At 37.6% G+C, this 24742-nt stretch overlaps 1 protein-coding gene and 1 long non-coding RNA gene across 3 annotated transcripts in view; one reads left to right on the top strand and one right to left on the bottom strand.

Moving 5' to 3' along the window:
• The window catches only part of RAD51B (RAD51 paralog B), a 414448-nt gene that overhangs the window by 321385 nt on the left and 68321 nt on the right, over positions 1-24742 (bottom strand). The window lies entirely within an intron of this gene.
• LOC116515610 lies at positions 7272-13117 on the top strand. The gene is made up of 3 exons (XR_004256266.1): positions 7272-7420; positions 10605-10637; positions 12714-13117. It is a non-coding gene; the product is annotated as an uncharacterized LOC116515610 (long non-coding RNA).

Genomic DNA, 24742 nt, shown 5'->3' with positions numbered 1-24742 from the left:
GAATAGGAAACGTTTTAGATTAATGTACAGAATGTGCAGCCACATTATGACATGGTCTAAAGTTTTCATTGGCAGATGTTTTACACTAGCTATATTATTCACAAATGTCAAGAGAACCCATGTGTGATGCAGTCATTTCAAATTTCTTCCAATGTAAACTAAATTCTGTACCATTGTGTGCTTGTTCATGTCACATCACTTTTATATATTTCTTTTTCAAACTAAATTTCTGTAATTCATAGGCCATTTCATTAAACAAGTCCTATTCTGCTAGTTTCCAGTTACAAAAAATACAATTGGAGATTTGAAAAGGTTCAATATGAATGTATCAGTGGTGGGTTCCTAACCGGTTTACTACCGATTCGCTGAGACAGCGTTCTGCAAACCCAAATATTTTACCTAGGCCTCACATTTTCATGCAGCAGCTTTTATACTCAAATGAAAATTGCTCAAACACATAAAGAAGCAGATATCTATCTTGCCAGTGCTTCTTGAAACAGTTTTGTCACCTTGTCACTGAAGGTCCTGGACAGCATAGTGGGAAGGAGTGCCTACATTTACCTGCATCTGGTTCACAGTATAATCTGGCTATGATAATTCCTGCTTTTGTAGCCCTGGATCTAAATTACTAGAATAAATCCATGTTGCGGATGGTTCAGAAATTCCAGATGTATTACACCACGCTTAGTTACTGAACAGTATACAAGACAGAATATTGTGTATTTTAAACTTCAAATATCAAACACATCCAAACACTTCAATATTTAATTTTGACTTATAAAGCTCTACTTATAAGCTTAAATATTTTGTAAAAATAACATCTACTAGAGGGGAATTGAATAATATATTGCTGTACATATAATAGTCAATAAATATTGTCAATAGTCAATAACAGTCAATAAAAGGGACGTGTTGCCTCAGTGGCTAAAATGCTGAGCTTGTCGATCAGAAGGGTTGGCAGGTCGGCGGTTCGAATCCCTAGTGCTGCGTAATGGAGTGAGCTCCCGTTACTTGTCCCAGCTTCTGCCAACCTAGTAGTTTGAAAGCATGTAAAAATGCAAGTAGAAAAATAGGAACCACCTTTGGTGGGAAGGTAACAGCATTCCATGCGCCTTCGGCGTTTAGCCGTGACAGCCACACGAAGACGTCTTTGGACCGCACTGGCTCTTCAGCTTTGAAACGGAGATGAGCACTGCCCCCTAGAGTCGGGAACGACTAGCACATATGTGCAAGGGAACCTTTACTTTTATAATAGTCAATGAGTAATATTGGTGATCTAGGACTACATTGTATTTGATTTCATTTGGATATTTTTCAATTTCGTAAACCGACCTGATATTTCTTAATGAACATGCAGTCACTTTAAGAAATAAAACATAAAAAATGCAGTATAATATAGAAAGCCTTATGTACCACTTTTTATCAATAATCTTTCTATTCAAGCTGTGCAGAAATTTAAAAAAAACCATATAGCAACAGAAATATTGCAGGGTCTTTTAAAAAGCTTATGGGAAATTGGCAATTTAATAGTGGCGTTGCCTTTAATGTCTGTTTTTGTGTAATCTTGTACCTGCTTATAATTGCTCCAGAAAAAAAATTAAAACTGCTTCTATATGGATAAATAAGAATGCTATTTCTATGGTGCTTTTTTCTCAGATACATCTTCTGCCCTCCCCAGGACCACACTGAAACTACTAAATCTGACTCTGTCATCCCTGCAAATCTGGTTGAGTAAATAAATCATCCTCTGTAAACTTGTGGTCTCAGCCTCCTTGTTGGTTTATTGCAAAATTAAAGGAAACATAGTACAGAACCATCAATCAGTAACTAGGAAAGGTACAAAGGCTTTGGAATCCACCAAAAGGGAGGGGAGAACCTCACATGAAATGACTGTTTATTATGAGAACAGAGTAAAATTTCCAATTTCACATGCAACATCATTTAGGGGGAAAATGTATTAAAGGCTTCCTATTGGGAACAGAAGATGGAAAAGCTAGAAGAGAACACTAAGAACAATCAACAAGCTTTCTTCATTGGTATTATGCTTTAAAAAAATATTTTTAGTTCATGCAACAACAAAATCAACCAAAGTATCAGTCATTTTCATAGGGCTGGGACAGTAACTCAGCATATTACAAAGGAAAAAGGAATGAATAAATAAGAATGCTATTTCTATGGTGCTTTTTTCTCAGATACATCTATATCTATATATCTAGGACTGTTAATTTCATCTCCAAAACCTGAGACACATGCTTCTTATGCCCAGAAATGTGATTATGATTTGTGAATTGTTGAAAAGCCACTTAAGAAACAATACTTCAAGTTTCAATGTCAACAAAAAGGAGTGACAAGTATTATGAAATGAATTTATCAAGTCATCATAACCAGGGGTGGGCTGCTATGCGTTTGCCCGGGTTCAGGAGAACCGGTATCTAATGTTATGTATGGTTCGGAGAACTTCTAAATCCCACTCCTGGCTGCCCCTGCCCCTCCCACCCCTCCAGGAGTCTCAATGCGGCCCGTTTTGGATGCGAGATAAGTGCAGGGCCCATGTGGAGGCTTGGGAAGGGAGGAAAATAGGCCTCTGATGGACCTCTAGAGCCCAGGGGAGGTATTCTTCGCCCTCCTAGAGGCTCGAGGAAAACCTCCAAAGCTTGGGGAAGGCAAAAATGCCACACACAAACACACACACCGTAGTGCAAGAGGCCAACTAGGCCATGCCCACCCAGCAACTGGGCAGATAACCCATTGCTGAAATTTTTGAAGCCTACCCCTGATTGTAACCAATAAACAGAATGGAAGCATAAAGCATGACAAAGATGATGAGTTGAGGTGATGGTCACTGTTCATTCTCTAGATTTGCAAAAGCAGTGGTATTCAAACTCTTGAAGTAGGCAGTATTACAGAGAACACATAAGTATGACTAGACATTGGACTAATGACATCTTTCAACACTGTTGGTAAAAGCTGTTTGGTAATTGTTAGCAGCTTGTAATACATGGGTGAACAATTTCCCATTAGTTCAGCCAGGCTTACTATGATATCACTATCACAGGTATGTTTCAAAAGAATTAATTGTAAAATTCAAAAGAAATTCAAATGACTTAACAGTAAATTTCAAAAGAATTAATGGTCTTCATAAACTGCAAAAAACAGGAAGACAAAGTTACTATGGTTTATCAACATATTTCAGGAGGAAAAAAACCGCTTTAAGCATGTAATGACAAAGTTAAAACTCTTCCATAACTGAACTGATAGTGTTCCCTGCAGAATTCCCCACAGAAAGTAAATTTCTGGGTGAATGAATCTAAAGCAGGAGAATAAGTATGGTATATCAAGTTTTTATTACATATTTTCATTTAGTATTAAACTAATGGCACTCCAAAATATCTTTGTTTAATCCAAAGCAGCTCATTCCCCAAGTTGCCGTTCATATATATTTCTGGCTAGTAAATGCCAAATAACTAAGTTCATAGCATTTGCAGAACATGGCAAATCATTAATCAACATAGCATTTGCAGAACTTGGCAAATCAATGTCTATCAACATTTAGCAGCTGTAACTTTTTTTTCTACATGATGATTCTATATGATGACCAGGATTGAGAGAAGAGGTTCTTGGTGCTCTCGGGGGTTAGTTGTTTTCTTGTAGATGTTTCATTCCCCAAACCAGGTAACATAATCAGTGCTCATGATGATAATGATGATGAGCACTGATAATGTAACCTAGTTTGGGTAGTGAAACATCTGCAAGAAATCCTAGTTCAGAGAGAACTAAGGACTCCTCATGATACCATTTGTAAACTGAAATCTGATATTGACTTTCAAACATCTTGAAGAAAACCTTTTTAATGCAGATATATGCAAACTGGTGCCACAATGGGGCCTCATATACACAGTTTACCAAACAGGCACTCAGCTGAGAGTCTGGCAAAATCTACTTCATAGCACAATACTTACATCACTCCATCTCAAATATTTAATAATCTAGGCCAGTGTTTCTCAAAATATGATGAAGAATCTCTGGGGGCCTCAAGATCCTGTCAGAGGTCTGCAAAATCAAAATTATTTACCAGACTCTGTTGAAAAGTAATGCAATAAAATCTCATCAAACAAAGTTTGAGAACTGGCAGTGGCCAACCAATAAATCAGTTTTGAGCCTTCAATCCTTCCAAGGTCAGTAAGATGAGGACTTAGATTGTTGGGGGCAATATGCTGATTCTGTAATCCACTTCGAGGGGGCTGTAAAGCACTATGAAGTGGTATATAAGTCTAAGTACTATTTCTATTTAATTTTTAATACAACAAATATTGAGAGATATAACCTATACAAACAAAAATTCTTTTCATGTTACAAGACGGAAAAAGGCTTACAAAACACTGATCTAGAGAAACTTACAACAAGGAACTTATTTCCAGGATAGGGAAGTATAAGGCTGCTGAAAGTCAGTTCTCTTTAAGATCCAACTGCAATGACGGGCATTACTACAACACCAACTCATATCAGTTTACAGTGAATAAAACCCACACTTTTTAAAAACAAGAACATGTCCATATTTATTGCTTTTCAAGTGTATATTTACATTTCAGGGCTGAACTGTAGAATTCTTGGTGCTGAGTTTTGTTGTTTCCTTATAGGCATTTCATTAAGATAACACCATCAATGTCTTTTTATAAAGATTTCCTGAGGGACTAATTTTCTACAGCTGGGAGGGGGGGGAAGCATGGTCCTCAAGAATGCATACTTTTGGCCAAATATTTCTCACTGATTCTCCATTATTCCCATTGACAGGAGATGATCTTTCTTATTCTAATGTTATATTTTTGTCATTGAATTATACTTTGTAAATTAAGAGTTTAATTAAAAATTAAGATTTAATTCACTTTCTTGCCCATATCCTATCAACTTCCTTATTTCAGCACATTTTCCAAATATGCTTAAAATTTTTATATACAAAACTGTATACAATATATAATTATATACAATACAAAAATTGGCATTTCGTAGGTTTGATCCCCTCTTTGCTATAACTTGCAATTTTGTCCCTGGATTCTTATGACAGCTGACAAAAATATATTCCCAACAAGGGCAATCCATAGCAGTTCAGACAATATTTAAATAAGAAGAAAATGCCTAGCTATATAGTTGAGAATAATGAAGCATCCGTGCAGGCTAGCCCTTATGTTTAATTCTGATTTCTAAAGAAGAAAAAATCCAAGTTATAGAACTCATTTTTAAAAGCTTTCTGGGAAGAGGAGCAATTGGGATATAAATCTATGCCAAAGGTTTAAAAATAATCACCAAAAAAGTAATAGGAGTTCCAGAATTGGAGTGGGGGTGAGGGGAAACGGGGAACCACACAAAACACCATGCAAAAATGTGCTCATCTCAAGCAGTTACATGTCTTCTAGCTGAAACTACCACCACCCAGAAATAGCCTTCGGGTATTGCCTTTCCTCTCTCTAAGCCAGGAGTGCAGCCAACACAAACGTAACCTTCAAAAGCTACCCTCCTGCGCCCCGCCCCCCCATGTTGTTCTGCTCCACAAAAGTCTACATGCCTGGAGGGACTGCTCCATAGCCAAACAGCCCATACGCTTGCAGCTTGTACAAACCTGTTTGTAAAGACATGCGCAAGATATTCCCAAAGGGCAGGGTGGATCAAATTGCTTTCCCTCTTCCACATCCTGCCAGACACTGGGGCTTAGAGGTTAGTTTCAACATGCTTTTCTTTTCCTCCAGAAAAGTTCTGAATAAAAGCACAGATTTCTGAATGAAGATTTGAAAAATGTGAATATTGTAAGTGTACTAGACAGTGGAATTGATTGGCTGATCAATAGAATAACCCTAACTTACACTAATTGTTTGCATTTTACTACGTGAAGATGGCATTAACCAACTCTTATGGGAGATTCCATAGGAAGCATCTGATTAAAGGCAGCTTTGATGTGGGATAATACTATTTTTAAGATTCTCAGTCTTAATAAGTTCCATTATTTTATAGCAAGGAATTGATCTTAATACTAATAGAGTTCAACATCCTACAGTACTTTATTCTTCCTCCTAATTGTATATTGACTGTTGGAAAACTTAGAATTATAAATAATAATTAACAAAATTCAAAAGATTCCGGAAGTCCAACTAAATCATTTGAAAACAATGGATAATTTGATTAATGAAGTACATTAATGAAGTCAAGGAGCAATATGACACACCAATCTTTTGGATCCAATTCCAGAGTACTTCCAAAGCTTGCGATCTCATATTATAACTTTTAATGTGATAAACAAGAGAAAATTATCAAATGCTCAGGAAATAATAATACGGATGCTTAGTCAATTTGAATTTAACCAGTTTAAGCCATTAGTTTGTCCTGGTTTTGTTCCTTTCTTTGCCTTGTCCATTATCATTTGTAGGAATGTAGCCTATGTGTCCCCCCACCCAATGCCTGTAGATCAGTGACGTGCAGTGAGGTTTATGCCTGGTGAGGCTCAGCTGGGAATCTCTTCAAAGACTCGCCAGCTCCAGCGGAGTTCCTTCCCAGCCTTTTGCGAAGGAGCTCAGTGGGGCAGCGGTCGGCCTCGGCGGCGGGGGAATTTACATCGCGGGAGCTGCCAAGCGCCCGGGTCTGCAGCAAAGGCACTTGGCGGCTCCCGCGATGCAAAGTGCCCCGCCGCCCCCGATGCCGCCACCCGCCCGCTGCCCCGGCCTGCGGCCGCTGCTTCTCCAAGCTCCGCCGCTGGAAGTCCCGGATCGCCTCTGGGGGAAGGCTGAGTGAGAAGCGGAGCGAAGCTTCTCCGCGGCCTCCCGACGCTGCGCAGAGGCTCTCGCAGGAGCGTGTGCCAGCAGCAGGCAGCCCGGAGCGGCCCCGGCTGTGAGACAAGGTAGCGCTTAAAGCAGCCGCTGCCGCCACCACCGCCCCTCCTTTGCCCGGTTGGGCGTTCCTGCCGCCTTGGGCCGCTTTGCCGTGCAGCAGCTGCTTCTGCAAGGAGGCGCTGGGCCAGGAATTGGAGAAGCCGTCGGATCGCTCAGAAGCCACGCCGCCTTGGCGGGAGAATCAGTGCCTCCTTTGCATATGAACTTTTTTGCCTTTTAACTCTTTCTTAACTTTTAGAAGGCGAAAAATTCCTTATGCAAAGGAGGCCCCAAGTTCTCTCACCTGCTTTGGTTAACACTAAGCAGACACCAAGCCACTGTGACTTGGAATCTGGTAGCAACTATCTTGGCTTTAATTATTTTAAAACAATTATTTAAAATTCTTTCCTTTTCCTGAGGAGACTGGTGAGGCCCTGCCTCCCTTGCCTCTAATGACTGCACGTCCCTGCTGTAGATGGATCTTCTGGAAACATCTAACATATTTGAAAATGTAAATACTACCCACTAAATACTGGCTGCAATCAACAGGCTTCCAAGACATACAGGTGAAACTGGAAAAATTAGAATATCATGCAAAAGTTCATTTATTTCAGTAATGCAAAGGTGAAACTAATATATGAGATAAGATTCATTACATGCAAAGCAAGATAGTTCAAGCCGTGTTTTGTCATTTGTGATGATTATGGCTTACAGCTCATGAAAACCCCAGATCCACCATTTCAGAAAATTAGAATATTACATGCAATCAATAAAACAAGGATTGTCCATAGAACAATATCGTACCTCTGAAAAGTATAAGCATGCATATGTACTCAGTACTTGGTTTGGCCCCCTTTTGCAGCAATTACTGCCTCAATGCGGCGTGGCATGGAAGCTATCAGCCTGTGGAACTGCTGAGGTGTTATGGAAGACCAGGATGCTTCAATAGCAGCCTTCAGCTCTTCTGCATTGTTCGGTCTCATGTCTCTCATCTTTCTCTTGGCAATGCCCCATAGATTCTCTATGGGGTTCAGGTCAGGCGAGTTTGCTGGCCAATCAAGCACAGTAATCCCACGGTCATTGAACCAGGTTTTGGTGCTTTTGGCAGTGTGGGCAGCTGGAAAATGAAGTCAGCATCCCCATAAAGCTCGTCTGCGGAAGGAAGCATGAAGTGCTCCAAAATCTCCTGGTAGATGGCTGCGTTGACCCTGGTCTTAATGAAGCACAGTGGTCCAAAGTCCTGTTGCTCAGTGGTCCAAAGTCCTCTTTTCTGATGAGAGCAACTTTTGCCAAAAGCACTAAAACCTGGTTCAATGACCGTGGGATTACTGTGCTTGATTGGCCTCTCCATTCTTCCTCCATACTCTGGGTCCTTGGTTTCCAAATGAGATGCAAAAGTTGGTTCAATGACCGTTCCTTTCCACTACCACAGAGATGGGTAAGGAAACAAGAGATTTGTATCACAAGACCTTCCAAAAAAAGAAGGCTCCATAAACATGCCAGCAAATATGCTTCTGCATAATCTTTTGTTTTAATGTTCTCAATACACAGACAATTCAAGAGTTAGGGTTGCATATAGAGGGGATGGGGAAGATGCCAAAAATTAATTCCTGCATGTCAAATATTTCTATGTTTTAATAGACATTAATAACACAAATATCCCAGTTTGAAATAATCAAGTAAATATGTATTCCAGAAAGCTAGGCCTAGCTTTTCCAAGAAAAATAGGTATTTTTAATTTGGATTAATGGGATTGATGTTGGCTAGGTTAAATTAAAGTTTGAGGCATTATTTTGGCCTACGATCTAGGAACCATGCAGTCTTTTGCTGGGAATATAAATTGAATATAGGACTCAGGGTCCTCATTCTTGTTTTAGAGAGATATTTATGAAATAAGAAGCAATGCTGACAAGTCTAGCCTTCAGAGTCACAAAGCTCTAATAACTAACCTATTTCAAATTAAATGCAAAAAGTTAAGAATAGAAGGAAAAGAAACAATCCACTGTCATCAGCATACCATTTCGATTTTTTTACTTTTTAGAAATAAAATATTTCATTTATCCAACATTCATCTCTAAGGTGTCACTCGTATTAAGTTGCCCTATGAAAACTGAGCAGATTTACACAGACTTGATTTTAGGTATGATGTAACATCTTATGTTCATTCACTGAGCCTCCTGAAGAATACATTTAAGGATAAACAAATTAATATTTTACATAAGCAACTTCGGCAGTTCTGCTGACTGCAAAACATCACTTTATACCTCAGTGTGTGATGTTCTCCAAAGATCATCAAAACAAGTATCAACTAGAAATCAGTTCAGCATTTTAGAAATTAACAATACATCCCTTTAGCTATTGGCTTTTGCCCAGAATTGTGAAGGAGATCTGATAAATCAAAATTTGATATTTTGCCCACAAGGTTGTTATGATTTAACATCTACATCAATTTATCCCATTCAAAGTACACATGTGAATGGGGTATCAGTCACTATATTATTTCCATCCACATTTTCCCATGAAATGATACTTTTTTCATCCAGCTAATGGATTATTTACAGAACAACATATTACCTTGTGATAAACACAGGAATTGTAAGTCATTTTAAGAAAGAGATTAGATGGATCCCATAATCCCATTTCCATATTTTCACCCCTTCGTTCTCATACACAAAATATAGCTGATCTCAACATAAAAGCCCAGTGATTCCAATAAAGACTACTATTGCAGAATTTTTTGTAGCAATAGCAATAGCACTTAGACTTACTGTATTTTTTGGAGTATAAGACGCACAGGAGTATAAGACACACCAAGGTTTTGAAGAGGCAAATAATAAAAAAGTAGATAGGTAGATAGAAAGGGAAAGAAAGAGAGAGAGAAATGCAGTAGGTAGGTAGGGAGAGAGGGAGGGTAGGTAGGTAGGTAGAGGGATAGAGAGAGAGAAATAGAAAGAGATAGAGAAATACAGTTGATAGGTAGAGAGAGAGAGAAATACAGTAGATATGTAGGGAGGGAGGGAGGGAGGGAGGGAGGGAGGGAGGGAGGGAGGGAGAGAGAGAGAGAGAGAGAGAGAGAGAGAGAGAGATGTTTCCAGGTGTATTTATCCATGTGCTGGACAAAGAAATCACTGACAATCTGCAACACCTAAGACTTTGTTTCTGCTGGCACAGCACTTGATCAATCTAATTCTCATCAATCACTTTAACTAAAAAGCTTTCCAAAAGGAAAAAAAGTTTTTGCACTCTGCAAACCTCCCCAAAACAGCCCATTTTTTTTTTAAAAAAAGAGGCATGAACAGCCTTGAGGGGGATTGCAGAGTGCTCCTGTGGATGGGGGGGGCAAAAACGAGCAAGAAATGGCCCTTTTTCATGAAAACAGACCTATTTTTGTCAAAAAAATGCATGCATAGCCTTATGGAGGCTTATAGAGTGCTCCTGGGGGCTGGGTGTGCAAAAAACAGCCCATTTTTTGCTCATTTCTCCCCTCCCCAGCCCCCAGCTTTCTGGAAGCCTCCATAAGGCTATGCATGGCCATTTTGGTGAAGGGGCAGGGCTTCGGGAGGCAAGAAATGCTGTATTCGAAGTATAAGATGCACACAGATTTTCAGCTTCTTTTTTGGGAAAAGGTGTGTCTTATACTCCGAAAAATATGGTATGTACTGCTTTACAGTGCTTTACAACACTCTCTAAAAGGTTTACAGAGTCAGCATATTGCTTCTAACAATTTGGGTCATTATTTTATCCACCTAGGAAGAATGGAAGGATGAGTCAACCTTGAGCCTGGTGAGATTTGAACTGCCAAATTGCAGGCAGCCGGCAGGCAGCAGAAGTACCCTGCAGTACTGCATCTAACCACTGTGCTACCGTGGCTCATTCTAGGCTGGATAAATCATTTTTTTCACTTGAACACTAATTAGCTGGGTAGCAGGACGTTTATTGTTTTTCTCACTTGATACCTTCTGAATGTAATATTGTTTTCAAAACCATTTCTAGATTTTTATATACCTTAACATAATTTCTATATAAAAAAATAATAATTGACAGCTTCTTCAAGCAGATAAAATGGAACAATATAGCATGAATAGTCTCACTCCAGGTGGATTTGCAGCTGGCTGAACAATCATATCTATTGCACGTCCCTAGTAGATTGTGTCTACATATAGGAAGGTATGCAATGGGGTATCCCAACATTTTGTCCAGGGTCTAGTGCCTTTAAACATTTTTAAAAAAATATGTTTTAGAAAAGGGGATAGACAATATGTTCAGCAAAATTACAAATGCCATAAACTTGAAACAAATTGGCAACATCAGTCTTGAAGTTCAAAAGAATCTTGATAAACTTGAAGATTGGATCCTACCCAACAATACATAGTTCAATGGCAAGAAATGCCAGGTTTTGTATTTAGGCAGCAAAAACTCAGATGCACAAGTAACAGACAGGTGCTGCCCCGATTGAGAGTAGAATTTGTGAGAAGGAGCAGAGTAGATCATAGTTTAAGCATGAGCCATTGAGCCAGCAGTGTATTGCAGTTCTTAAAAGGGCCAATACAATCTCAGCCTGCATCCACCAACATATAGTCAAGAGCATAGGAAGTAATAGTTCCACTATATGCTGCACCACAGGTGGAATTTTGTATCCAGTTCATTATCATAATACAAGGAGGATGCTAAGAATGGGAAAGAATGCAGAGAAAAGTGACAAAGTTGGTGAGGTCCTAGAGATCAATGCCTATGAAGAATGGTTAATGGAATGGACATGTTTAGTCTAACGAACAGAAGGCTAAAGGGAAATAAGAGAACGGTCTCCAAATATTTGAAGAGCTGACAGAGAAGATATGGATTCATTCTCTATAGCACCCAAGGATAGAATCAATCATTGGGTGGAAACTTTACAGGAAAGATCCAAACTCAAAATAAGGAGGAATTTCCTGATCATGAGAGTTACTAAGCAGTATAACAGCCTTCCTTCTGGAGTTGTTTAGAATAACCTGGAATACCGAATTCAAATGTTTTGAAGTGCATAATGATAATAAAACCCTAATTCTGAAGGTTTTGCTCTTAGTGATGTTGATTCAAAACTGTGGACTATAGAAGTTTTTTGGAACTCTGCCTAATTTTTTATTAATTCAGAAGACTTACTCCCACCTGCATGAACCTTTGCTCTTAATGTTCAAGATGTTTTCTGATCTCTTCAGGTATTAAACATTTGCTGAGGTTTACAAATTAATTTCAGGCTTTTGTATTTTTCGGAATGGTTCAGATTTAACCCTAAAACACAGGGAGGTTTTTCACTGTAAGAGAAATAGTTAAACTTTTGCTTCTGAACTAAGTAAATTTATCTTTGACATCCAAATTGAGAAGTCTTGTTCTAACTGTGCTTAACTAAAAAAAAAACATTAAGAACCATTTTGAAGTGAATTCAGCATTAGAGCACCTGCTGAATGACCATTCTTTATGATTAATTGCTGTAAAGCAGAGGTGGGTTCCTACCGGTTCGGCCGAGTAGGTAGTAACTTGGCCTGCCACACCCTCGAACTGGTTCTCTTGGCAGCACCATAGGTGCCACCAGCTTGTGTTTTTTTTTTTTAGTACTGCACATGCACACATAGCACGCGTGGTACATCCCTGAGCAAACCAGCAGTAGCAGCAGCCGGAACCCACCCCTGCTGTAAAGGCCTCAGATACAGCACTGCAGAATTCTTCTTGTACTCCAGCTTACCTATTTCAACTAACTCTCAACTTTTGTACATTAATTGGATGTACTTTTCATTGCTCTAGGTCTGAAAACTTTTTTGTGTTGTGTGAATTATACCTTAAAGTTTAAAGTGGTACTTAAAGTGGTTCCTTGGTTGATTTCAGAAAGCTAAGTGTTTTGGAACAGTTACTTAGACCACCAGAGATTTTTTTAAAAACATACTGAAGAAAGACACAGTTGAGGGGGACTTCTGGGGAAGCAATGGCGGACTGAAGACAGCTCCACAGGAAATTGACAATAAAAGGTGAGTAAACAGATCAGCTCCTTGGAACTCCTTTCTGGAGCAAGGAAAGAACTAGATGTCAGCCCTGGATCCATCTTTGGTCAGACTTTACAGGACTGCCACAGTGGGAACAGGAGAGTAGCGAAGGGAGTAAATCACAACAACATTCTTTCACATGAGATCAAGGTCAAACTGCTGCCACCTGGAGGGGAGTGAACGAAATTTGGCGGCAGTTGAGACAGGGGATTGATTGGGCCATGTGATGTGAGTGTTACTGGACAGAGCAGGGTGTGAATTTTAGTGTGGGTGGGTGGGGGAAAACGTGGGATTTCAGATTCGGTCAGATGTGCCAATATGACTTCTCTAATAAAATCTTACTTTGATGGATTTTGTCTCTGAGTTCTGAATTGCAATGAGGAGTTAGTTGGAGCGCTTGACACTAGGATCACCCACAAGTTTTCTCCATACAGAGTCTGCCATTGAAGCAATCATAAAATAGAAATCTCCAATCGGTTTGAGAGCTCTGAGAGCCAGGGAATCATAATCCTACCTTAGACAAAGTTCAGTACCTTCAAAAGGACAGTGGGTTTACCCACTCTTAACTACTTTAGCTGATATCCTAATAACTAAAGAGGACATAGAAATAATACATCAGAAGCATGATTCGGAAAGCCTTTTTATCTAAGATTTACAAAGGGGACTTGTTAAAACTACTGGAGTTATTGCTGAACAGAGACAAAGAGAAAATTATAATAAATCAACTACTTGACAGGATTAAAGGCCAAGCTTTTTTAATGTAAACTGAAGAAATATAAAGTGAACTTATTTGATCAGCTTAAAATTCTTGTATTGTGGTTTCTGGTAGCTACCAATGGAATTTCCTTTTGACCAGGACTGAATGACCAGGCTTTAAAGATCTGTTTATTAATGGAGAAAGATTTCTCTAGGTTGGGATTTTTTTTTTTTTTTGAGAAAGTGATAAGTTGAAATACAAAATGGATTTATTGACATACATTCCAAGAGACCTCTCACACATTTCTTGAAGATTGCTACTTAGGCCTAAACTAGAGATAAATGTATGTTTATACTGTATTTTCTTCAAGATAACAAATACAACTAATCAGCACTTTTAAATGGTCATTTTTGAGGTCAGGAAAAATACTGAGAAGAAACAATCTCTCCCAGATCTGCCTTCCAATAATTATCAGTTGAGTGAAGAGATTAATAAAGATGGTGCATCTATCTTGCTCCCTCCAGTCCAGAACTATTAGTAACTTTGATCATGTATGACTTAAACCAGGGGTCTGCAACCTTGACAACTTTATGACTTGTGCACTTCAACTTGCAGAATTCCTCAGCCAACATGCGATGGCTGAGGAATTCTGGGAGTTGAAGTGCACAAGTCATAAAGTTGCCAAGGTTGGAGACCCCAGACTTAAACTAAAGAAAGAAAACTGAAGGTATTAATTAATTCCTTTATGAATAACCCAAACTAAAAATGTAGCAAGAGGATGACAACTATTTTCTTATAAAACGCCTGCCTTTTTTTTCTAGTAATAAAGAGCTGATTAGATTATTTACAATCCAGTGTTGACAGAGGAATAGAGGAGTAGAGAATCCTTATTCACCAGACATGCCACATGCTAAAACAAAGGTAAACCAATTTTACCTTTTAAATGGTCGTTTTTGTTATTCTGTCATTGTGGCTGTAGATAATGTTCACATATTATTATGTACATTTGAACTTCTGGTCACGAACGCTTCTGACCATGACCAAATCGGGTTCCGACCAAAAAAATTCACAATTTTCTTTTGCGGCTGATTTTCCATTCTGTGTCATTTTTTTTTTTTTTTGTAAGCTCCAAATTTCCAAAATTAGGTTTGGGTCACAACCAAATCGGTTTGCGACCAAAGTTATGGAACAAATTATGGTTGTGACCAGAGGTTCTACTATACTAGAAGAAGAACCTTCTTTAAGTTTCAGATGAAGGTCCAAGCTAGGTAAGAGAAGAAAAACCATCACTGAAAGTTAAAAAGTGCAGTATTTCTTATAGAAGGAGTAACACAAAAGTCAAAAGTTGGTAAAAGATCAAGTAGAAGACAGAAAATACAATTGTAGTTTAGCAGCCAGAAGGCCATAGATGATTTTGCAAGAACTGGTTTGGTAGAATTAAAAGACCAAAAGAGGTCAAGGGAGCAATCAGAGGATAGAAATGTATTGCAGAGGGTATAAGTAGACCACATATTCAAATGACTTAGAACAAAAGGAAGGATAAGTGTTAGTTTCTGAAGATAAAAGTTTCTGAAGATAAAAGTAACAGTAGCATACAGTATTTGAAAACTGGGGAAAATAAGATGTTGATGGTGCTCAAAAAAAAAAAAGGAAGAAAAAAGATTTGGAAGAAATGGAAGATATCACTAAGGTGAAAAAAACTGAAACATTTTTAATGGAAATGGAATAGGAAAATAGAAGAAAAAAAGATTTCAAATGACTTAGCCATTTTTGATCCATAAAAAGAAACATATGGAACAGTAAGACATAAAACTTTAAGAACAAAAAAATGAATGTTCATATACTCATATAGTAAAGTATACTGATATATATAAACATAGATAAATTATGATGCTGATGGCTTAGTCAATAAGCAATTACAACAATTTCATCTATAATACTTTTCAAAAAATCTTTTTTATACTTTGCAGATGACAATATTAATATCATATAGAACTTTAAATATATGCATTTTATTATGTAGGTGTATTAAATGCATTAATTAGCAGAAAGGTAGGCTATAAAATTTATAAAAATAATAATCTGGATGAAATATAACCAAAAATGAAAGGAAGATATGGTTTTCATAACAACTTTTTAAAAACCATCCTGGTTTGTAGAATTCTCAAATGAATTATCTGACAAATGCAGTTCTAAATATAGCATATTTTTCTCTCATCATTATATTCATTCAATGCAAACAGAAATACGTTCTTTAGATGTAGCTATTCTGCCACCTACTGTTGTTGCCATGGTTAAATCAGAAAATAAAAAACCCTATGAATAGTAATATGTTTTACTTTTTTGAACTGCCAACAGATTATTTAGTAGTATTTTACATTTTGAATGAATGAAACAATGAAAAATTGCAAACAAACCTCTTAAACTTTTTATCTCTTGTCCATAAGACTAATTTTATTATGTGCACAAACTACATAGCTGGCATCTGACTGAATCCTCTCCTAACTCTGATAGCTAGCAAAAGAGAAACCTATCGTATTTAACTAGTAGCCTGTAAACAGTCTGTAAATTGTCAAAATGTTGTTGGATCTAAATCAAAGCCCACATGCTATACTTCTGTAACACTAACATCCACAGCCAATACAAATTGTCTCTTAATTGTTCCAATAGATTCTATTATTCTTGGAAATTATGGAACTCTCTAGCATGAATTTCCCATTTCCACTGGGTTTTGTTCGTGTTTATCTCTATTTATCTTTCCTTTACATTCTTTTTTAAAAAACCAAGACTCATATACATTTTTAACAAATTTATAAGCTTTTCTGCCAACTAACCCGTGGCTGCACGGGTTATCATGGGGGCACCTAGGTGCTCCCATGTTACACCCCTTTTAGGCGGCCTGCACTGGTTGCCGGTTGTCTTCCGGGTGCGATTCAAGGTACTAATTATGACCTTTAAAGCACTCCATGGCTTAGACCCAGGGTACCTGCGAGACCACCTACTGCCACTAGTAGCCTCCCACCGTCCAGTGCGATCCCACAGAGTTGGCCTCCTCAGGGTGCCGTTGGCCAGACAGTGTCGGCTAGCGACCCCCAGGGGGAGAGCCTTCTCTGTGGGAGTGCCTTCCCTCTGGAATGAGCTGCCCCCGGAGCTTCGTATAATCCCCGACCTCCAGAACTTCCAACGCGCCCTAAAAAGTTGGCTTTTCCAGCAAACCAGCCTGGCCTGAACAAAACAAAACAAATTATTGATCATTGTTAATTTTAATTCAAACTTTTTAAAAAAATGTTATTGTCAATTGGGTTTGTTTGGGCTATTCTATTTAATTTTAAAAAAACTTTTGTATTATGTGTTTCTTTTAATGTTGTATGCCGCCCTGAGTCCTTGGGAGAAGGGCGGCATATAAATCTAATAAACCTAAACCTAAACCTAACATGCAATAATAAACTTACCAGCTTTTAAAATGACAAGATTTTTGGCAATGAGTTATGTAGTTTTGTTATATTGGTTTTTTACCCATCTTTTTCTATTCTAGTTTGAAATGAGACTTGTCCTTTATAGACTTGTCCTTTCTCCCTTTGTAGAAAGAGAGAAAGACTCTGTTTTGAGAACTGCTTGGTTTTTCCCATCTTACTTTGGTAAAATACCAGTAAAGCTAATGGGTTAAAATAGTTTATCCCTCTTACAGCTCCATTAAAGGTTTGTTGTAAGGTGCTAGTCTTGGGGTCCTTGGTAGACAAGGACTTCTGTCTAGGGGGACACACCCAATTTCATGGGGCTTAGATTTTTGGCTCCTCCTAAGACAACATTCTCACTTCTCTGGGAACAGAATTTGGGTAAGGAATATCCTTTCATTAAATAATATAGATTAACCCTCAGTGATGGGATTTCTTCAGGATGGATTCTAGAAAATCTTGGGACAAAAACACTACAGGAAAACAAGGTCGTCTACTTCACTAGCCAATATAGTGTGACGGACAGCGAGGCTCTCCAGCAATTCATCACAACTGCAGGAATGCAGGGGAGGATTTTCCAGTTGGGCTGCCAATGTCAAGCAGAGTTTATGCATTTTGAGTGCTTTCCAAGTACAGCCAATTATTTTATTAAGAAGCCTTTTCCTCCCCTTGGTAAATTGACAATCATCTAAAAGACTTCTATTTACGTTTTCTGATAAAAAATGTGCAATAATATAAATTATAATGACCTTGCCACTAAATAAAAGAGTTAATTTCTTATGTGAGTGGCAAATATAATTGGCAGATGAAATATTACTTCATACAGAAAGCCAGTTTTACTGGGAGTGAACAACTGACTCAGAAAGTAAATTTTAATGCGTATTAGGTATTCTACAGGCAGTGTATTCCTATAGATTTGCTTTCGGTGTAGTTCATCTTTATCTATACACATGAAAAAGGCTTCTGTACTTCTATCTAGCAACCAACCCAAGCACAATTTTTCAACCATGTAAATTATGTAAATCAACTGTACATTATCTATTTCACCTTGTACAATCCTTAGTTCAGTTCTGTTCTTCTGCTATATGCTATATTGTACTCTAGGGTTTACTATTATTATTTATCACGGTTAAGGTGTTGTATTGTATGTATTTCACTGTATATGCCCCCCCCCATCTCATTTTTGGCACTCTGGGCAGTTAACCATAATAATATAATCAGTAGCTGAGATGCAATGATAAAGAAACATCCTAGTCCAACATCAACATAACAAAAATAAGCTCCATTTCTGGGTCCACCAGATGGAACTCTCTAATGGGTGGGACCTAGAGTATGGCTCATCTGCCAGATATGATGGGATGGGTAGCCAAAATCAGGAATAAGTAACCTTTTAAATAACCTGGCCCAGAGCCATGGGGAGCTTTCTTAGTAACTTACCTGTAGCTTAAATTGAATCTGGAAACATACCGGCAACCAATTCAATTCACAAAGCAGAGGTGTAGCATGTGTTGACTGAGAAGCAAACATTACTGCCCATACCACTGCATATTGAACCAGGTGCAACTTTCAGATACTCTTTAAGGGCAGGGCATTGTAAAGCACATTGGAGCAGTCCAGAAATGAGAAATGACTAAAGCACAAGTGACAAATACTCCCAGTCCAGGAACAGGTACAATGGACACACAACATGAAGCCATGCAAAGCCTATCCAGCTGGGTATCATGATAATTGGTACTGAAAGCCATTAAGAATTCCAGAACTGTAAGGAGAGGTGCATCACTTCCATCCCACTTGCACCTGTGATCATCTACAAGTGTAATCAATGCTGCCTTGGTCTCATATCCAGGTCTGAATTCAGACTGAAAGTGGTCCAGATGACATGCTTCTTCTAGGGTTCTCTGGAGCCGCCACAAGAAATTTTCCCTAAAGAAAGGTGGGAGACTGGGTGAAAATTGTACAGCACAATTGGGCCTAGTGACTGCTTCTTGAAAACAAACTACTCCCTCTTGTGATATCACTTTCTCTGCCAAAACAAATTCACCACCACTATAACCTGGAGACATGTCGCATTTCAAGAGGCTTTAGTCAAGTAGGAAGGACATGGATTTAACATACAGGTGACTGAGCAAGTAGTCACGAGAAACCTGTCTATTTTATCAGGACCAACAGGATCAAACTAATCAAGGGACTCCAACCTTGGCAACTTTTAAGACTTAGGGACTTCAGCTCCCAGAGTTCTGGCTGAAGAACTCTGGGAGTTGAAGTCCACAAGTCTTAAAGTTGCCAAGGTTGGAGACCCCTGTCCTAGATAATCAAGTCAGACTGAACCTAATCACCTTTGTTTCAATGCTAGAGTCCAACTTGGAGTGAACTGAAGTGACTTTATCCAACAGATATTCCTCCCAGAAACCTTGCAAGTAAACTTCCAAGCTTCCCACGAGAGTCTGGATTGCCTTAAACAAAGCTTTTGAGCAGCTGTCCACAGACACAATAAGTGTGGAGAAATACTGACATTTCTTCACTCATTGCTACAAGTAATTGCCCTAACAGTAACCTTGTTGCATTTCAGTGGCATCCTAAATCTCATTTCATCTGTTTCATCTCCCTTAGCTCCTCTAATTAATTTAAAGTAATCTCTTGTTTGTTATAAGCATCACAAATAAAGGGACAGTCCTGCAAAAAAGCAAGTTACATAAAATAAGCACAAGTATTAGAGCAAAGGATTTGAAAAAATGAACCCCTAATATTTTCAGAAGTACACCAGGCAAAATCAGGTATGATCTCAATTTGTTCAGAAATTCAAAGCACAAGCAAATAAAGTTCAGACTTAATTCTTTCAGTTCAATTTACCACACAATGTATGCCATTTCATGACATTTCCACTGAAAGAGAGCCAAGCATGACTGAAAGCTACGCAAGTTACATAACTCAGTTTCATTTTCCTTGATTTTGTTTTCCTTAAGGCTTTCAGTTATTTACTCACTACGTGCATATTCTATTTAACAGTCCTTTTGGCCGTGGCAGCATAGAAAATTGTTTAATAAATAAACGTTTTATCTGCTGAATCTGATAAACATTTTGCAGCATAATCTAGGCAGATATTTTCTAGAAGCTACCATATTTTTGGAGTATAAGATGCACCTTTTTCCCTCAAAAAAGAGGCTGAAAATCTGGGTGTGTCTTATACACTGAATACCGCATTTTTTGCCTCCCGAAACCCCGCCCCCTTCGCCAAAATAGCCATGCATCGTCCTTAGAAGCCTTGCAGAGTGCTCCTGGGGGCTGGGGAAGGCAGAAATGAGTGAAAAACAGGCCATTTTTTCTCAATTCCCCCCCCCCACAACCCCTAGGAGCACTCTATAAGTCTCCTAAAGGCTAGCCCGTTTTTGTGAAAAATTGTCTGTTTTTTGCTCATTGGGGGGGGGCACCCCCAGGAGCACTCTACAAGCCTCCTAAAGGCTATGCATGCCCTTTTTTAAAAAAAAATATGGCCCATTTTTACTAAAAATGGGCCATTTTTGGGAGGTCTGCAGAGTACAAAAACTTTTTTTAAAAATTTGCCTCTTCAAAATCTTGGTGTGTCTACTCCAGTGTGTCTTATACTCCAAGAAATACGGTATATACAATATGATGTTTCACTATAACAAACTTTCTTTAAATATAAGACCAAATACATTACACTATATATAAAATGGCCACAATTTCTTCTGTTAAATAGTTTGATAAATAAAGCATGTGATAACATATGTCAAGATTGCTGCCACCATCACAAAAGTCCTTGAAAACAAACCATTGAGAAAATGTCTCATATGCTTATAGATCTATATAGTTTTATAATCTGGCCTTCCCTACATTGAGCTCACTCAGCAAAAATAATTTTCTTTGAGATTCAAAAAATGTTTTAAGAATACCCAGTAAATTACAATAACTCATGAAAAGTGCAATTTTACAAGAACCTTGTTAAAGAAGAATGGCAACGTTTGGAGAAATTTTACATAAATGATTGAAACTTGGATCCCCTGATAATTTATTTTCTGATTTTTATGCAATTAGAACAGACCTGTGTCACGCAGAGTCACTTTAAACCATGAGGTGGGTAGCTAATTAATGTAATAATGACAACAACAACATACATCCTGTGACAATATCTATCATATCATCAAATATCAAAGGTATCCCAGGTCATTGGGAAGGGCTCAATAGGTGGATAAAAATGTCAAATCTAGTGTGAACATCTGGCTAACTGTCTGACAAACCATCATAATAATAAGCAATGGTACATTTGAAGTTGTGCAAAAAAATACCATTTGCATGTAAGCAGGACCATAAAAGTAACAGAAAATGAAGAAACTAACATGTTCTAGGACTTTAGAATTCTAACTAACAAACACCTTCCACATAACATCCCAGACTTAACAATTGTCAATAAGAAAGATAGTGGATGTGGCATAATTGGAGATCGCAGAAGAGAAGAGAAAGAACTGGAGAAAATAACATAATACAAAGACCTGAAAATAGAAATGGAACAAAAGTGGCAAAAGAATGCAAAGGTAGAAACAAGAGTAACAAGGCACCTTAGGTACAATCACAAAAAAAATGGAGCACCAGTTGACATCAACACTGAAAAATTCACCATCAGCCTACTTGGAACACCTTACAGCCTGCGTTGATATCAAACATTACATCTGTCCATTCTACATCCTTCGGAAGGATTCGACAGGTGGACAAAAATTCAAAATCCAGTCTGAACTTCCGGCTGTCATGAGACGACGACGACTTAATGCATAATAAAGTCAAGGAATCAACTTCAGCCAAGTACATACAACGAATTCGCAAGATATTGAAATCCAAATTGAATGGAGGAAACATAAAAGCAAGAAATAATTTGGCTATACCTTTGATCCGATACTCTGCAGGAATAATTGACTGGACCCAGATGGAATTGGACAATCTGGACAGAAAATCAAGGAAGCTTATGACAATGAATCATGCCCTGCACCCTAAAAGTGATGTTGACTGATTATATCTACCAAGAGCAGAAGGTGGCCGAGGACTCCTACATGTAAAGAAGACTGTGGCCAGATTTGGTTGTCAGCCTAGAAAAAAAATATGTATTCCTATCTAGAATCCACTGGCTGGGAAGATATATGAGAATACATAATTATTTGTGTACACTATTTGTATTTTGTCCTTTATTAGTTAAGTTCCAGGGTAGAATACCATAACATATTTTAAAGCTATTACAATTAAATAAAACAAGGCAGCAACTGAAAACATTAACAATGCTTAAGCATTCTCAAATTCTATTCCGTTTTAAAATTCACATGTTTATAAAATCAATAAATCCTTAAATCTGAAGTTGAAACCATTCAAAATGCTTTGGTAGTATAAACAGTAAGGTTTACACACACACACACACACACACACACACACGTGTGTGTGTATAAAATTTTTAATATTACTGAATTGTTTCAAAGGTTTTATTCTGAAGCTTAGGAAATAAATTCAGCAGCTCTAATTTCATTTCAAAATGAAATGCACTGCAGTTAAAAAAATTCACATGTATTTAAAGAAAGCCATATGGAGAAAGCACAGAGCTTAAAGCTTTCCATAATGGTCTGGACCACTTTTTCTTTCAATTTTAAATATACAAAGAGTTCTAAATTAGATTTCATGGTCATGTCACTATCCTTTGTATATACCAACCACCACCGCATTTAGATCATATTTGAAGTCCGACAGATAAACTTGTGTAAACCACTTTTCTTTCATTTTAACTATACACGTGTCCTGAAAATAAACGAATAAATATACCCGAAATATAGCACACATTTTTCTTTCTCATGATGAGGGTAAATATAATTATGACAGACAATGTAGTTTCCAACATTTATATTTATCATTCTTCTTTTAACATGCAGAAACAACATGAGACCTTTCTCCCTAGGGGGGAATATATAGAAATTTATACCTCAAAGAGTTCTTGCTATTTAGAATAGATTGTCTCATCAATTTTGTCAGATATTATTTGCAATTTAAATAAAGCACAAAGCATAACAGAGTACATCTAAAAGCATCAATAGAAGGAGATACACAATTTGAGAGATAAAAAGTCTTCTCCAGTCCCCTTCATTTAATGAGCTTAGATGCCAAAGGGTGGTTTGGATTGTGAGAAAGTTTTAACAAATGAGACCACACAAAAAATATGTTCTGTAATATAAGGGAAAACAAAGATGGCCATAGCAGGAAGTTCAACGTGCAGCAAAACAAATGCAATAAGCTGACAACTACATGATTCATGTACAAAAGTTTAAACACCAAATACTAATAAGTCAAGGAAAATTACATATAAGATTTATCCATTTAATATGCTAGTTCCATGCAAAGTTGGAAACCCTAAAATAAAAGCACTTGAAAAAAAGAGAAAATAGCAATAATTGCACTGAGAGGATAGATGATAATAACATCTTAAGTAGAAAAAAACTGAAATTACACACATGTATATGTATATATAATCTTAGACTTTTATGATGAATAATTTATTAAAATTAAATAATAAAGCAAAACATCACAATATTGTTAATTATGAAAAGTATTATTTTATTATAAGGGCAATAACTGGTTATATAAAGTTGAAAGGAAGATAAGCAATTCTTTTTATTTGCATCAAATTATTTCATTATTGTAATTATTACAATCTGCCACTATTTTTCAACAATAAATAATAATATGATGCACAGCTCACCTTGCTACTGCTAAGGTAATCAATACTTCAATAATTTAGTATTTGAACATAAGCCTGAATCTGAAATTAAAAATTAGCTAATTTCTAATGATTGGTTTATTCTATATTTTGCTGAGGAAACTCAGTTTATTCAAGGGTATTACACAACGAGGATTACAGACTGATTATAATTTACTGCTCAGTCTCTGATACAGGTAGTCCTTGGAATAAAACCACAATGAGATGGGAACTTTCATCACTAAGCTATGCGGTGATTAAGTGAATTGCACCCAATTTCATGACCTTTTTGGCTGCAGTCATAGGTAAATTGTATGGTCATTAAGCAAATTCAGCTTCCCCCACTGACTTTACTTGTCAGAAGCCCCCTTATACGTGGCAATGACATGCTCCAGGGCACTGCAACCATTGTAAATGCATGCCAATTGTCAAGTGCCCAAATTTTAATCATGTAACCTCAGGGATGCTGCAATGGTTGTAAGTGGCCATAAGTCAAGGACTACCTGTGAATTTTAAACAAAATCCATATTTTAATACTATAGGAATTGAAATACAATGTAAATAATTTGCCATACTGCCCACAAATTGTATCACCCCAATTTTCCATAAAAAGGAAATAAATTAACCCTCTGTGGTCACATGATCACATTTTGCTACTTTTTTGCCAATAAGTATGAAAAATACCTATTGGATAAGGTGGATTTAGACTTACAATCATGTGATTTACTTAACAATAATAATAAAAATTAATAAAATCAAGTCCCTTGACTTACAACCACAATGACTTATAACCAATATTCCAGGCTCAATTGTGATAATAAGCTGAGAACTACCTATGTTATCTTTTCCTCTTCATCTACTACTGTAACCTACAATGTATAGGGCACCTTTTGGGAAAGAATGAAATTTGGGAAAATTGTGGCTGCTTCAGTGGTATTGGCTACTGTTAGGCTGCTTCTGTGGCCGCATGATCTTCATTT

This window comes from Thamnophis elegans, chromosome 1 (genome assembly GCF_009769535.1).
Source record: "Thamnophis elegans isolate rThaEle1 chromosome 1, rThaEle1.pri, whole genome shotgun sequence".
NCBI classification, from domain to species: Eukaryota; Metazoa; Chordata; class Lepidosauria; order Squamata; family Colubridae; genus Thamnophis; species Thamnophis elegans.
Note: the sequence above shows the minus strand (reverse complement) of the source record. Positions and strands in the feature narration are given on the sequence as shown.